Genomic DNA, 14,607 nt, shown 5'->3' with positions numbered 1-14,607 from the left:
ACTTTTCTCATTATTTTTAGATTATTAGGAGAAGCTTCTTTATCTGATTAATAAGAATCAAATTGGAGAAAATGTATTTTATCATCATGTATTATCATCTAATTTTCTTAATTCAATTAAAGGCAGTTATTACCATATGTGTGAACAGATTGAACAATGATAATTAATTTATCTTTTATTTGTATCCTAAAATTATCTTACTGTGCATAAAGGGCAATGTGGCAGATGAATTTTACCATAAACTCATCATTTCCTTTGAAGCCTTTTACTAATATAATGTTTGCCTGCAGTGTCATATAATACATCCAGCAGACACTTGCACATTACTGTCACCTGTTGACCAGTGGCTTAAAGGGAAACTGTCAGCTAGAAAAGACTTCCCAAACTGCTTACATGTCTATATAGCTATTTAAACAGTGAGACTTTTCATACCTTACAAAACTACAATAAAGGTATGGATAGTCTCACTCCTTACATATCTAATGTATGAAGCTATGTAAGCAGCTTGGGACATCTTCTCTAGCTGACAGATGAAATCATGGGGGTAGTGCCTCTATAAAATTCCAATTACATAGGACATTTGGTGCAAGGTTGTTACATTATACAGTGCCATTTAACTCTCCTTATAATTATATAGTGCTTTATAGGCTAACTTATAAATACATACATATAAAACAATACACAGCATGTGATGTCTTTTGTCATTGTAAGTATTAACCCAGCACACTTCCTTAATATATTTCTAAAGCCCCCATCCCTGCCCAGTGTTTTGAGAAAACATACATTAATCAAGTGCCGCGCTGTATGTGAATCCCCCTGAGGTAGTCATCTGGGCGTCTTCTCATTTTAAAGTAGTCATGGTCCCCTGGGCATTCCAGGGGCATCCCCTCTAGGCGTGATTAAAAGCGCTGTCTGGCCATTACGTCATGCGGGGGCGGACGCCACTCCAACGTCTCCCTCACATTGGATATAGGAAGTACATTATGTATAGGAGGCTGCTGTACTGCGCAATTTAGAATCAGGGCTGGCCTTACAGGGTGGGGGGCTATGCACAGGGGGGGGGCTATGCTGTATAGGGATGCTGCACAGCAGGGGGCTATAATATATGTGAATGCTGCACAGCAGTGGGGGCCTATACTATATGGGGATGCTGCACAGCAAGGGAGCCTATGCTATATGGGGATACTGCACTGCAGAGGGGCCTATAGTATATGGGGATGCTGCACAGCAGGGGGGCTATACTATATGGGTATGCTGGATAGCAGGGGGGAACTGGGAGGTGATGCAAATATTGTCAATTTTAGATCTGAAGTAGGAAGTCAGGTGTTTAGCACAGGGGTAAGTGATGGGTGTCTGAGCTTTAGGCCTAAGAAGAGAGTTAAAGGTATCAAAGCGGCATTTTGGATTCTTGGACAGTGAAGAGATGACAAACAAACAAGAAGAAGGCTTGTTTGGCGAGGTGAAGGGCAGGGTAATAAGTTTTAAGAATGAATTTAATACATAAAAATAGAGAATAGAAATATAAAAGCTAGGATCACTCTTTTTATTTTCTATTTAACTTTCTTGAATGCTACATTGACTATTGTTTGCAGTATACTATTATCCACACTATTTAATTTATTGGACCACCATTTCAAGCACAATCCACCACACTATATTTATAGAGATGGTCTATGAATCCCACTAAATTAAAATTTCTGAATATTAATAATTAGAGATGAGCGAACCTGGAGCATGCTCGAGTCGATCCGAACCCAAACTTTCGGCATTCGATTAGCTGTGGCTGCTGAACTTGGATAAAGCCCTAAGGCTATGTGGAAATCATGGATATAGTCATTGGCTGTATCCGTGTTTTCCAGACAACCTTACAGCTTTATCCAAGTTCAGCAGCCCCAGCTAATCAAATACCGAACGTTCGGGTTCGCATGGACTCGGACTCGAACCCGAACCCGGTTCGCTCATCTCTAATAATAATGTATTACGCATGAAGCAGAATAAAATCAAATAGCATAATGAAATGAACCATAAAATCTGTAAGTAAGGTCTTAGCTGGTAGTCATATTGCAATTCCTTGTCTGCATTTTCTTGTAGCACAACATCGTGCTCAAGTCAGTGGGAGACAGATTCAGTCATTCATACTGTGAGTAATGCAAGACAACAGAACCGCTTCTGAAGAGAATATATATTTATGCTACCTGTCATACTTGTTCATTCACTGTTGACTTTCATCACAGATAATTCTAAAGTGGGTTTTCCAAAGTAGACAACCTGTTTCTTCAGCTTTGTAATTCCCATGACATACTGATCTGGAACAGCAATCAGTGCCAGTTCCTTGGAAAATACCCATACACCAATGGTTGACATAAATTACTGCTAGTAAGATCCCTGCTGCCTTCCTGTATATTTCTGCAAAGGCAAAGGGTACAATGCTTAAAAGGGTATTCTGGTAATTTTTTTTTTTTTTCCATTTGTTTAATAAAGATATGTAACTTTGTAATATAGTAGAACTGTTTTAACAAAAATGTAGTTGTTTTTTTTTGTTAACACTTCTACATCGAGTGGCAGTAGCCACTAAAAGCTTTGCTGGGAACTGCAGGGCTGCTCAAGCCCTAGTCCCAACATCCTGTTTCACAACAGATTGACAGTCTGCTTCAGACTGGAAACACACAGCAGTTTTTTTTTTAACTCCCACTGCAGTTTTTGTGCCGAAGCCAGAAGTGGATTCAGATGAGATGGAAAATATGGACTTGTATTTCTCTTTACTGTTGGATCCACTACTGGTTTTGGCACAAAAAAACTGGACTGGCAGTTTAAAAAAACAAAACAAAAAACTGCTGTGTGTGTTTCCAGCCTCATAATGCTTTGGCTGCAAGGCTAGTATCAAAAGGCTGCTTTCCCAACCGTAATGTCTATTCTAATGCTAATATACATAAGAACAGACATTAGGGGAGACTCAATCACACTAGTCATATGTAACAGTGTGAGGACTGCGTAGTTCTTGATAAAGCCATTGGTGGCAGTAGAGGAGCCGTGTGGCCCCATTACTGCTGCCACTCAATGTAACAATGTTAAACTAAAAATACATGTTTGTTTAATAAAGTTATAATACAAAGTTATATAACTTTATGAAAGAAATGTAAAAAATATTATTTTTATTCTTTGGAATACTCCTTTAACTAACCACAGACATTTACAGGGCTACTCTTTTCTTTTCATTACTTAATTTCACCATAAATTTAAATCCCCCCAGAAAGTTGTTAAAATTTTGTCAAATTATATGTACGCCAAAAAGTACAACAGCTATTTTGACAGAAAAATACAAAAAAAGTAATTGGAAGATTGTTACAAAAATGTAAGCTAAACATAAAGGGGGACATTTATGAAGACCGGCATACTCGTATGCCCACAATTGTCCCACCGGGAGCAGGTGTGTGCGAATATTGAATCCAGCCACACCTTTGCCCGCCAGAGCAGGTGTAAATTTTGGCCATGATTTATACCTGCAAGCAGGCGTAAATCATGGTAAATCAGGCAAGTGGGGGATAGGACAGAATCTGCGCCTTTTCCCTGGCTTACGCCTATACATAAATGTCCCTCGTAATGTTTAGTATTGTGCCACTACCCATTTTATAAAGTCAACTATACTTTACAGCATGGTAACCAACTGATGTGTTTTTGCATTTCCTTCTGAAAACTAAATACAAAATAATATGTTCCCCAAAAAGGATGCCATTCAAAAGATAATTCATCCCATACACACCAAAAGTCTTTGTGTGGCTAATAAGGAGTTAATAGTATTTTAAAAGTTGTGGTTCAAAATATAAAAAAATATGCCCACAGATATGACTTCCAGAATAGCTAGAGTGGTTATGGCATCAATTTAATACAAGAAAATGATTGTGTAACTGAATGAATAATACATACTATAATCCCGAGTGTCTGCAAGCTGCTCAGCAGTAGGAGAAAATGTATCCAAGAAAACATTTTGTATTGGAAACCCTTAGCATGATAACTGCATACTTTTACAACAGGCATCTATAAATAGATGTAGGGGTTTGGCTAAATCCTATTTGAGACATTACTAGCTATGTTCCCATGTGAACCCAAATACGGAGAATGCAGGATACACAATTCCTAGATACACTGACTCATTCTTGTCCCATTGAGACTAAACCTGGCTCTTGATGACAAATGATAAAGCATTAGAAACAAAACAGCTTACTGTCAGATAACAGGATGGGAGAGAGAACAGGAAAACGGGCATCACTGGTTAGTTTCAAATGTACACCAATAAACTACTTGTGAATGCATTAAAACCAGTGCTGACATTGTGGATTAACAAAACGCCAGCTCCGGAAATGTCCAAAGCAATAACCAAAGCAAAAGAGCAACCCCCACTGTATTTGTCTGTAGAAGTATTTATCTACTAAAGTGTATTTAGGCCGTTTACTTGGGCCGATCATTGGCAGGCAGGAACACTCACTGCCGATAATCGGCCTCAGTAAAAGGGTCGGTGATCTGTTGACGAACAAGAAATTGCTCATTCGTCAGCTGATCGCACATTGTGTCTGCATGTTAAAATCCACCCTAGTCAGACACATATCTTCCCATGTAAACGGGTATGTGCGGCTGACTATGAATGCACCATGTGAATGATCCAGTGATTGAACCTTGTAAAGGCTTTGCAAATAAGTGCTGATCTTGCAGACTGGTGCTGATTTGCAGCACTAGCCAGGCTGTGTTTCAATACTTCAAGGTAATTTTCAATGATGATTTATATTACTTTGTTGTCTTTTTTTGTTTTGGCCAAGAACAGAATAGCTCTCATACCACTGTGGTGTCCTTCAAATCAGATGAGCATTAAAGTGACTCTGTACCCACAATCTGTCCCCCCCAAACCACTTGTACCTTTGGATAGCTGCTTTTAATCCAAGATCTGTCCTGGGGTCCGTTAGACAGGTGATGCAGTTATTGTCCTAAAAAACTACTTTTAAACTTGCATCCCTGTGCCAAATTGCCATGGCCTAGTGTATCTGTGCCCTAGGCCTGCACCAACCCTCCGTCCCTCCTCCCCACCCTCTTCATCATTAGGAATACTACTGGCAGGCAGGGCCGTATTAACAGCTGCTGCTGCCCTAGGCACTAAACCTGAAGACGCCCCAATCTTGGGGAGTGTGGGGGAACGTGGTTTCGGCCACATGCATCTCTCTACATGTAGAAAGATTATCTTAATCGCATTTTCATGGTTTTTAACTGCTTAAAACATACATTTCCACATTGAATCAATGATTAGAGCCATCTGCATATTGTCTGAAGGAATTTTCACCACAGGATTGGTAGGTAATAGCTCCAGACGTCAAAGCCAAAACAGACCTGAACAACACTGCCACACCAGACCTGATCATACCTCCCTTACCCCCTTAAAAAGACACCAGATTTACTGGCAAGTCTGAACAGGAGGTGTAAGATTAAAAAAATAAAAACAAAAAAAAGTTGCTTTCCCCCTGCTCCCTGGAGCTGCCCCCCTGCAAGGTGCTGCCCTAGGCACCGCACCACGGGTGCCTAGTGGTAAATACGGCCCTGCTGGCAGGATTTTTCCTATTCCTCTGCAGTGAAAACTGCACAGGTGCCTTAACGATCCAGCCCATGTGCCGTGTCCTCACAGGTGATAAATAGGAAAATACCTGCCTGGAGCAGAAGGGACAGAGAGGGTGTGCCAGCCTAATGCACACACACTCTAGGCCACACCAGTTTGGCACAGGGCTGCAAATTTAAAAGTAGTTTTTTAGGACAATAACTGTATCACCTGCCGAACGGACCCCAAGACAGATCTTGGATTAAAATCACCTATCCAAAGGTACAAGAGGTTTGGGGAGGGCAGATTGTAGGTAAGTCCGGCGGGGGCAATAAAAATTGAGTTTGGGCAGGGGGTGGGGAAAACATAGTAAAGAATGCATATTTACAACCCCTGTGCCTGCACTGTACCGCGTCCGGCTCCAAGACCCAAGAGATCAAGACCCAGTTGATGACTGCCCCGCTCAGCCAGTCAGTGATGTCATCATAACTCGGGGGGAAAATGCGTGCCCCCCCTCCAGCACATCATCAGCTGCTCAGCCGCGATTGGCTGAGCATAACTATGCTAAGCCAATCGGGGCTGAGCAGCTGATGATGCGCTGGAGGGGGCCGGCATGAGGGAGGGCTGGAGTGGTCCGACTGGCCTCCTGAAGATGGCGTGTTCGACCCAAGATGGTGGCCGGAGTCAACAATGATTCAGTGAGTATATGTATGGCATCACACTTCCGGGGTGGGGGGAACATGGGGAAGGGGGCCATTCACTTAAACAACTTGAACTTACTACCTCTTTAAGAGCAGATTCCTTTTAATTCCTTGCCTATTCCTTAGTGTGCACATACCCATAAAGGGTGATGGGGGCATATATATATATATATATATATATATATATATATATATGCGTGCAGTTCCTAATATCTACTGAAAAATGACCACCAACATGTTCATGTTCCTAATTTTAAAAATATATTTTATCCATATTATCTTTTTTTTTTTTTTTTACAGTACCTTACAACAATGTAACAGACGCATTGTTAGTGAAGCATTGTGAAGCTTTTGTTGACGCTTTAATTTTCTGATGTATTGGAATCATCCAGATGAGATACATTGGTTTTGGCATATGGGATATGAACAATGTGAGCATCATGCTCATTGCAGTTGTCTTCCTCACAGTTCAAACTGGTACTGCACAAGCCTTTTTACAGTATTAACATCAATTCTGAGGGAACTGTTTTCTATTTATGAAAATGTAGTTACAAAATAGATGTTAGGGATCATATCCATTCTTAAAACACAGTCTATGAAATAGATTAAAGGATTCATTTTTATTTATTTTTATTCCTTACGCTACTGGTGCTCAACCTACCTGGTTATGGGGCTCTCAAATACATGGACATCCACTAAGTATTTCTAAATAATTATTTAAAGGGGTAGTTAAAAAAAAATTAACTTGTACCAGGAAGTGCCAGACATTTGTAATTTACTTCTATTACAAAAAAAGTCTTCCATTACTTATCAGCTGCTGTATGCCCTGCAGGAAGTAGCATTTTCTTCTGCTCTCTGCTGACACCTGTGTCTGTGACAGGAACTGTCCATGGCAGTAACAAATACCAATAGAAAACCTTTCCTGCTGTCTAGACTGGAAAGAATACCACTTCCTGTAGGACATGCAGCAGCTGATAAGTAGTGGTAGACTTGAGATTTTTTACCAGAAGTAATTTACTAATTTTAAATCTACTTTCTGGCACCAGTTGATTTAAATTTTTTTATTTTTTTTTGTAAAATAACCTTTTAACCCCTAGACGACCCTGGATGTACAGTTACATCATGGATGTCTGTCACCAGACGACCCTGGACGTAATTGTATGTCCTGGGTCTCTAAGGAGCTATGAAGAGCGCTCTGGAGCGGAGCGTGCTTCATAGCAGGTGGGGGCCAGCTGCAGTCAGCATCCCAGCCCTCACCGCTAATGACAGACTGCACCGATCGCACTCCATCATGTCATTAAGCACTTAATAGTCGCTGCGTTTAAGTGTAAGTGACAGGAGCAGCTCCTGTCACTTACCAATCAGGACCCCTGCAGTGTGACTGTGGGCGACCAGATCGCTTTTACGGACCGCAGGAGGTCTCCTACCTTCCTCTGTGCGGTCCGATCGGCACTCTTCTCATTGAGTCTGCCACTGACAGGCTCAATCAGCAGAGCGCCTATAACACTGATCAATGCTATGCCTATAGCAAAGCATTGTACAGTGTATGCAATCTGATAATTGCATGTAAAAGTCCCCTAGGAGCACTTAAAATGCACTGAAAAAAGTTTTTAAAGCTTGCGTAATTGTCCGATTTATTAAAATATAACAATTGTCATCTTGTACGGCGAACAGCGTAAAGAACAAGAGGGAAAAAAGTGCCAGGATTGACAATTTTTTGTTACATTATATATTAAAAAAATAAAAAGTGATCAAAATGTCCGATCTACACAAATATGGTATAAATAAAAACTAGAGGTCATTGAGCAAAAATGACACCCCATACAGCCCCATAGGAGAAAAATTAAACCCGTTATAAGAGTCACAATAGGCCCAATTTATTAATAACTAATTGCAGAAAAAAAGGATTTCATAAAAAAAAAAAAAAGAAAAAAGAAAGAAATTAGAAAATCTGTGTAAGGCTATGTTCACACAACGTAAGAGACCGGCCGTTTCTTGACCCCAGCCAGGTCACGGAACGGCCAGTCTCTGCCCGGATCATCCCAGCCGGTACTTAAGGCCGGAGCCGCTCTCGCTTCACTGTGTGAACTGACAGAGTTTCCTACGGCCACAATTCATTGAATTGCGGCCGCAGAAAACTGACATGTCAGTTATTTGCGGCGCTGCACCGGAACCCTGGCCGGGATCCCATTGAAAATAAGGCATTGATCCACCCCGCCGATGGCAACAACGGCCGTACTTTTACGTAGTGTGAACATAGCCTAAACCTGCATATGGTTGTGTTCGGACTGACCTATAGAATAGTGGTATCATATGACTTTTACCATATAGTGCATTACGTAGACACAGGAACCCCCCAAAAGTTACCATATTGCATTCTTTTTTACGATTTCACCTATTTATATCTTCATAAATGATATTTTGGGGTTCCTTCATACATGTTATGGTAGAATGAAAGACGCCATTACAAAGTACACCTATTCCTGAAAAAAACAAGCCCCCACATGGCCCTGTAGATAGAAAACTGAAAGTGCTAGAGCTCTTAGAAGGGGAGGAGGAAAAAACAAAAACGCAAAAATGAAAATTGGTCCACTGGGTCATATTGGGCTTGGTTCTCAAAGGGTTAAAGTCTGTTGACGCAGCTTTCTTTGGAATCTGTGTTTTTTTTTTTTTTTAATTCTATTGTCAGAGTGCACACTGTCAGTATTCCAGCAATATAATGTGTTTCATCACAGCTCAGCAGCATCCATACATCTCATTGCTGCAGCTGAGTCATGTGATTCAAAGCTCACAACCAGGGGCGGATTAACTTTACCATAGGCCCCGGGCTGTTGACCAACCTTGGGCCCCCCCACCCCTGTGTAACTATGGCAGCACTAGCATAGTGTCCATAGTACAGGATAGATAATGTCATGATGCGGTAAAAATTGCGGTAAAAAAGCAGCGATTTTTTTTGCAAATCATGGCAGAACTGTAGCCAGAAGATAATACACTTTTGAAAGCATAAGTCTTTTTGGGTGGCCATGGGCCCCCCAGGAGCTCAGGGCCCTGGGATACCACCCAAAAAGGACCTATTATAATCCGCTACTGCTCACAACCACTAAATGACATGTTCTAATGTGTACGCAGGAAGCCCATCTCTCCTGTGAGTTCTACTGGATTACATCATTATCTATTAAATTCCTCCCGGCAGCTCTCAGATCCTTCCTCTCCTCATTTAGGCCTATCTGTATGCATATATAGAATGCAGCTGAAGAGATTATTGCTGCCATATGTATGGCAGCAGAAGAGTAGTGACATAGTCGGTAAATCCATACAACGATCAGTTGCAAAGTTAAATGACTCCAATGACTAAGTTTTCCAGTCTCTTCTAGTGTGTCCTATGAGATGCAGCTGGACACTATGCTCCTGTGTGTAAGAGCTACAGTAACATGGAGACAAGCTAAATCTCATATGATACTCTATAGTTGGACCCAGGGACAGAAGTGCAGTTACCAATATATCACTTGCTGCACCTAGATAGGACACCAGCCCTATGTCTTTGTAGAGGCATCACTGGAAATGTACAGTATGCTGCATTAAGGCTGTATTACACGTAGCGATTATCGTTCAAAGATTCGCTATAGCGATCATTCTGTAGCAATAACTAGTGATTTTGTAGCAAACGATTCTGAGGTTATTACATTCACTGATTACTGTTATGAACAATTGTTTTTACGTCGTTATATGGTCGCTAATCGTTCCTCAGGACAGCCCACACAACATGTTTTATTGGCGAACAACTTATTACACGAACAAATATGCAAACCATCGGCGAACTACCAACGATAATTTGTCAACATGTTTTAAGACAAAAATGAACGATTATTAATGTGTCGTTTTATCGTTGGGTGTTATTACACGGACAGATAATCGTTCATTTTGATGTTTTAGCTAATTTTTAAACGATAATCGTTCCGCGTGATAGGGGCTTTAGGAGAACCTTATCATAGGAGAAAACATGAATCAAGATGGCAGACAACCTATACATGCCACATCAACTTAAAGAGGTACATACAAGGAATACATAAGAGACTCTACTTATATCTAAAACATGGACTTGAACCTGCCATTCAGAACATGGACCTAAACCCTGTATCCAGAGTGTGAAGCTGACCTAGGCCTGGTAGCCTGAATGTGAGCCTCATGAGAGCCTGCTGCTGAGGTGCTTCAGACCTGGCCCTGCTGTCTACTTGTTCCTGTATCCTGAATCTTTAAAACTGAGCAAGTATCCTGCTGAGACCTCTGCTGTCTAACCTGACTCCAGAACCTGTCTGCAAATCCTGGACCAAAGCTTGTATGTTGTATCATGAATTGCATCATGAAATGATGTATCATGAATAAACTTAAAGGGAAACTCCACATAACGAAAATTTGTTTTCTATTAAAAGTACATTAAAAGTTATATAGATGTGTCTATACAATGTATTACCATATCTGTGCAGTTCTGCCACACTGGTAGCTGTTTGAAATCCAGGAAGTGAAGAAAAATGGCCTCCTGCCTCCTGTCTCCTGCTCCCTCTGCTCTCCCACCTTAGGAGACAAATATTCCATGCCTCTGACGAACATTGTGAGTGTTTACTGAGCACAGGCTGATGATGCAGACAGGGGGCAGGGCGTGATCTCACAGGAGGCTTGGCTGGATCGCCCAATCCCCTGAGTGATTCACCATCTCTGACCGGCCACAAGCAGCTGCTGCACTGATTTCACTGATTGTGCAGAAGTGTGCAGTGAAATTAGGGCTGTGTTCACACATGCTAGAGTTTCATTGCAGTACTGCAGCATATTCACAAAAATGATGCAGTAACACAAAAATGATGCTAAATGGTAGAGAGGATCAGAGCCGGCACTGCCAATCCCACCTGGAGAAAAAACAAGGCATAAACAGTGTATCACATGTAAGATATTATGGGATAAAGTCCTTATCGTGGGGCTCAACTTCAAAGATAAAAGATGATTGATCATAATATGTGCGTGGAAATGAAAAGAAAAGAAAAATTAAATTCAAAAGGTTCTTTACTTTATTCCAATATCAGCATTACAGGTAGAGAATACAGTGTGCTGTGTGGGTGGGACCACAATGAAATGATAAAGTACTGCAAAAAATTGAATGAAACAATAAAACTGCAATTTGTGAACACAGCCTAGATGTTCTGCAACAGATTTGGGTGGGGAATGGGCAGGGTGGAGGACTGTGATGAACAGCTGAGGGTAAGCATTGCATTCTGGAACCGGTACTGCATTTTGGGAACTGCTCAACCAGGAAGTATAGAAACTAGAGATGAGTGTAACGCCCGGAGTAGTGGATCCACTGGACCGGCACCAGCGATGGCACAAACCTCACCAGGGAGCGGAGTCTAAGGGGCCGCTGGTTTTCACCAGAGCCCGCCGCAAGGCGGGATGGACTTGCTGCGGCAGGCGACCCCCAGGTCGCTACCCCTGGCTTGGTTGCTGGTGTCGGCAGGCGAGGCGTGGCAGGAGATGGCACAGGCAATAGTCTGCAGATGAGAGAGCACGTGACTGGCTGGACACAGGAACAGGTGGAGTGACAGGGGAACAGGAACCAGGAACAGGGACTAGGGACCAGGTAACGGACAGGACACAGGAACAACAGGGAGCTGGGCCAAACGCTATGGGAAGCATGTAGAGGCTCCAACACAGGGGACAGGGCATGCTGGGATTTATAGGGGAGTGATTGGTGCAACTACCAATTAGGAGCGCACTGCCCCTTTAAATCTGAGACAGCCGGCGCGCGCGCGCCCGAGGAGGCGGGGCCGCGCGCGCCGGCCGGCACAGCGAGAGACAGGAGCGTGGAGAGGTGAGGCGCCCCCAGGGGCCGAACGTGTAGCAGCGCCGGGTCCCTGCACCGGGACCCCGGCAGCTGCATGAGATGGGGGGAGGTCGCGGCGGCGGCCCGGAGCATGGGACGCCGCCGCGGCCGTGACAGTACCCCCCCCCTTTGGCCTCCCCCTCTTTCTAACCTGCAGGAACCTTTTGATGAGATCTTGGTCCAGGATGTTAGCCTCGGGTTCCCAGGACCTCTCCTCAGGACCAAATCCTTTCCAGTCCACCAGGAAGAACCTTCTCCCTCTGACAGTCTTCATGGCCAGAATGTCCTTAACAGCGTAGACGTCGTCAGAGATGGCTTGAGGAGCAGAGAACGAAGACCTATCGGAGAACCGGTTCAGGACCACTGGTTTTAAGAGGGAAACATGGAAGGAGTTCGGAATCCGCATAGTGGGGGGTAGGCGGAGTTTGTAGGTGACAGGGTTGATGCGTCTTAGCACCGAGAAAGGACCGAGGAATCGAGGGCCCAACTTGTAGCTGGGGATCTTGAGTCTGACATATTTGGCCGAGAGCCAGACTTTGTCACCTGGGAGAAAATTCGTGGCAGGTCTCCTCTTCTTATCAGCCTGGTCCTTCATGCGTTCAGAGGCTTTGAGTAAGGACTGTCGAGTTTGTTCCCAGATCGATTGCAGATCAGATAACAACTCCTCCACGGCTGGGACTTCAGAGGATGGAGAGAGAGGCAGAGGAGGACGAGGATGATGCCCGTAGACCACATAGAAAGGGGACTTGCCTGTGGAAGTCGAGTCCAAGTGGTTATAAGAGAATTCTGCCCATGGGAGTAGATCGGACCAGTTGTCTTGGCGGCTTGAAACAAAATGGCGTAGGTAGTTGCCCAGAATCTGATTGACTCTCTCCACTTGCCCGTTGGTCTGAGGATGATAGGCCGATGAGAAGTCCAGCTTCACTTGGAGTTGCGAGCATAGGGCACGCCAAAATTTAGAGACAAATTGAGAGCCTCGGTCGGACACAATGTGAAGAGGAAGTCCATGCAGGCGAAAGATGTGTCGGAAGAACAACTGAGCCAGACGAGGAGCAGAGGGCAGACCAGGAAGGGCCACGAAGTGAGCCATTTTAGAAAAGCGGTCCGTCACCACCCAAATCACTGTATTGCCCGCAGATGGAGGTAGGTCAGTGATGAAATCCATCCCAATGTGGTGCCAGGGATGATCCGGGACTGGCAAGGGCAATAGTAGGCCGGCAGGTCTTAGACGGGGAGATTTATTCCTGGCACAGACTGCACAGGAAGCCACAAAATCCTTGACATCCTGGAGGAGATTGGGCCACCAGTAGTGACGGGAGATCAATTGCCCGGTCTTTTGGGCTCCTGGATGCCCGGCTACCAAAGAGGAATGCCCCCACTTCAAGATGCGTTTACGGAGTGCGGGGCGCACATAAGTCTTCCCGGGAGGCAGTCTCTGCAGAGCAGAAGTGGCAACTGGTACTAGGCGGTCGGGAGGTATTATGTGACGAGGAGATTCCTCTTGCCCCATGACATCGGATGCTCGGGATAATGCATCGGCCTTTAGATTCCTCTCGGCTGGACGGAAGTGGATGGTATAGTTGAACCGAGAGAAGAAGAGGGACCACCGAGCCTGCCTGGGATTGAGGCGTTGAGCCGATTGGAGGTAGAGGAGGTTCTTGTGGTCCGTGTAGATGTTAACCGGGTGTTTAGCCCCCTCTAATAGATGACGCCACTCCTCCAGTGCCAACTTAATGGCCAGGAGTTCACGGTCCCCAATGGTATAGTTCCTCTCGGCAGGGGAGAAAGTCTTAGAGAAGAACCCACAGGTTCTGGTCTTGCCTGATGTGTCCCTTTGCGAGAGAACGGCTCCTGCGCCCACAGAAGAAGCATCGACCTCGAGAGAAAACGGCCTGGAGACATCCGGGCGGACTAGGGCAGGAGCGGAGGCAAAGGCAGACTTGAGGCTTTTGAAGGCTTGTTCGGCCTCTGGAGGCCAACGTCTGGGGTCCGCCTTCTTTTTTGTGAGAGCCACAATGGGTGCGACCAGGGTAGAGAAGTGAGGGATGAATTGCCGGTAATAGTTGGCGAAGCCCAGGAAACGTTGGATAGCTCTAAGTCCCACCGGGCGTGGCCATTGAAGGACAGCTGCGAGCTTGGCTGGATCCATTTGTAGGCCCTGATCGGAGACGATATAGCCAAGAAATGGAAGACTGCGCTGATGGAAAACACACTTCTCAAGCTTGGCGTATAGATGGTTGGCCCGTAGTCTTCGTAGAACCTGACGCACTTGTGCCACATGAGTCTGCTGGTCCGGGGAGAAGACCAAAATGTCGTCCAAATAAACAATGACGCAGACATAGAGGAGGTCTCGGAAGATATCGTTCACGAATTCCTGGAAGACCGCTGGGGCATTGCATAGGCCGAATGGCATGACCAGATATTCGTAGTGCCCATCCCTGGTGTTGAAAGCGGTCTTCCAT

Source organism: Dendropsophus ebraccatus, chromosome 3 (genome assembly GCF_027789765.1).
Source record: "Dendropsophus ebraccatus isolate aDenEbr1 chromosome 3, aDenEbr1.pat, whole genome shotgun sequence".
Lineage (NCBI taxonomy): Eukaryota > Metazoa > Chordata > Amphibia > Anura > Hylidae > Dendropsophus > Dendropsophus ebraccatus.
Note: the sequence above shows the minus strand (reverse complement) of the source record.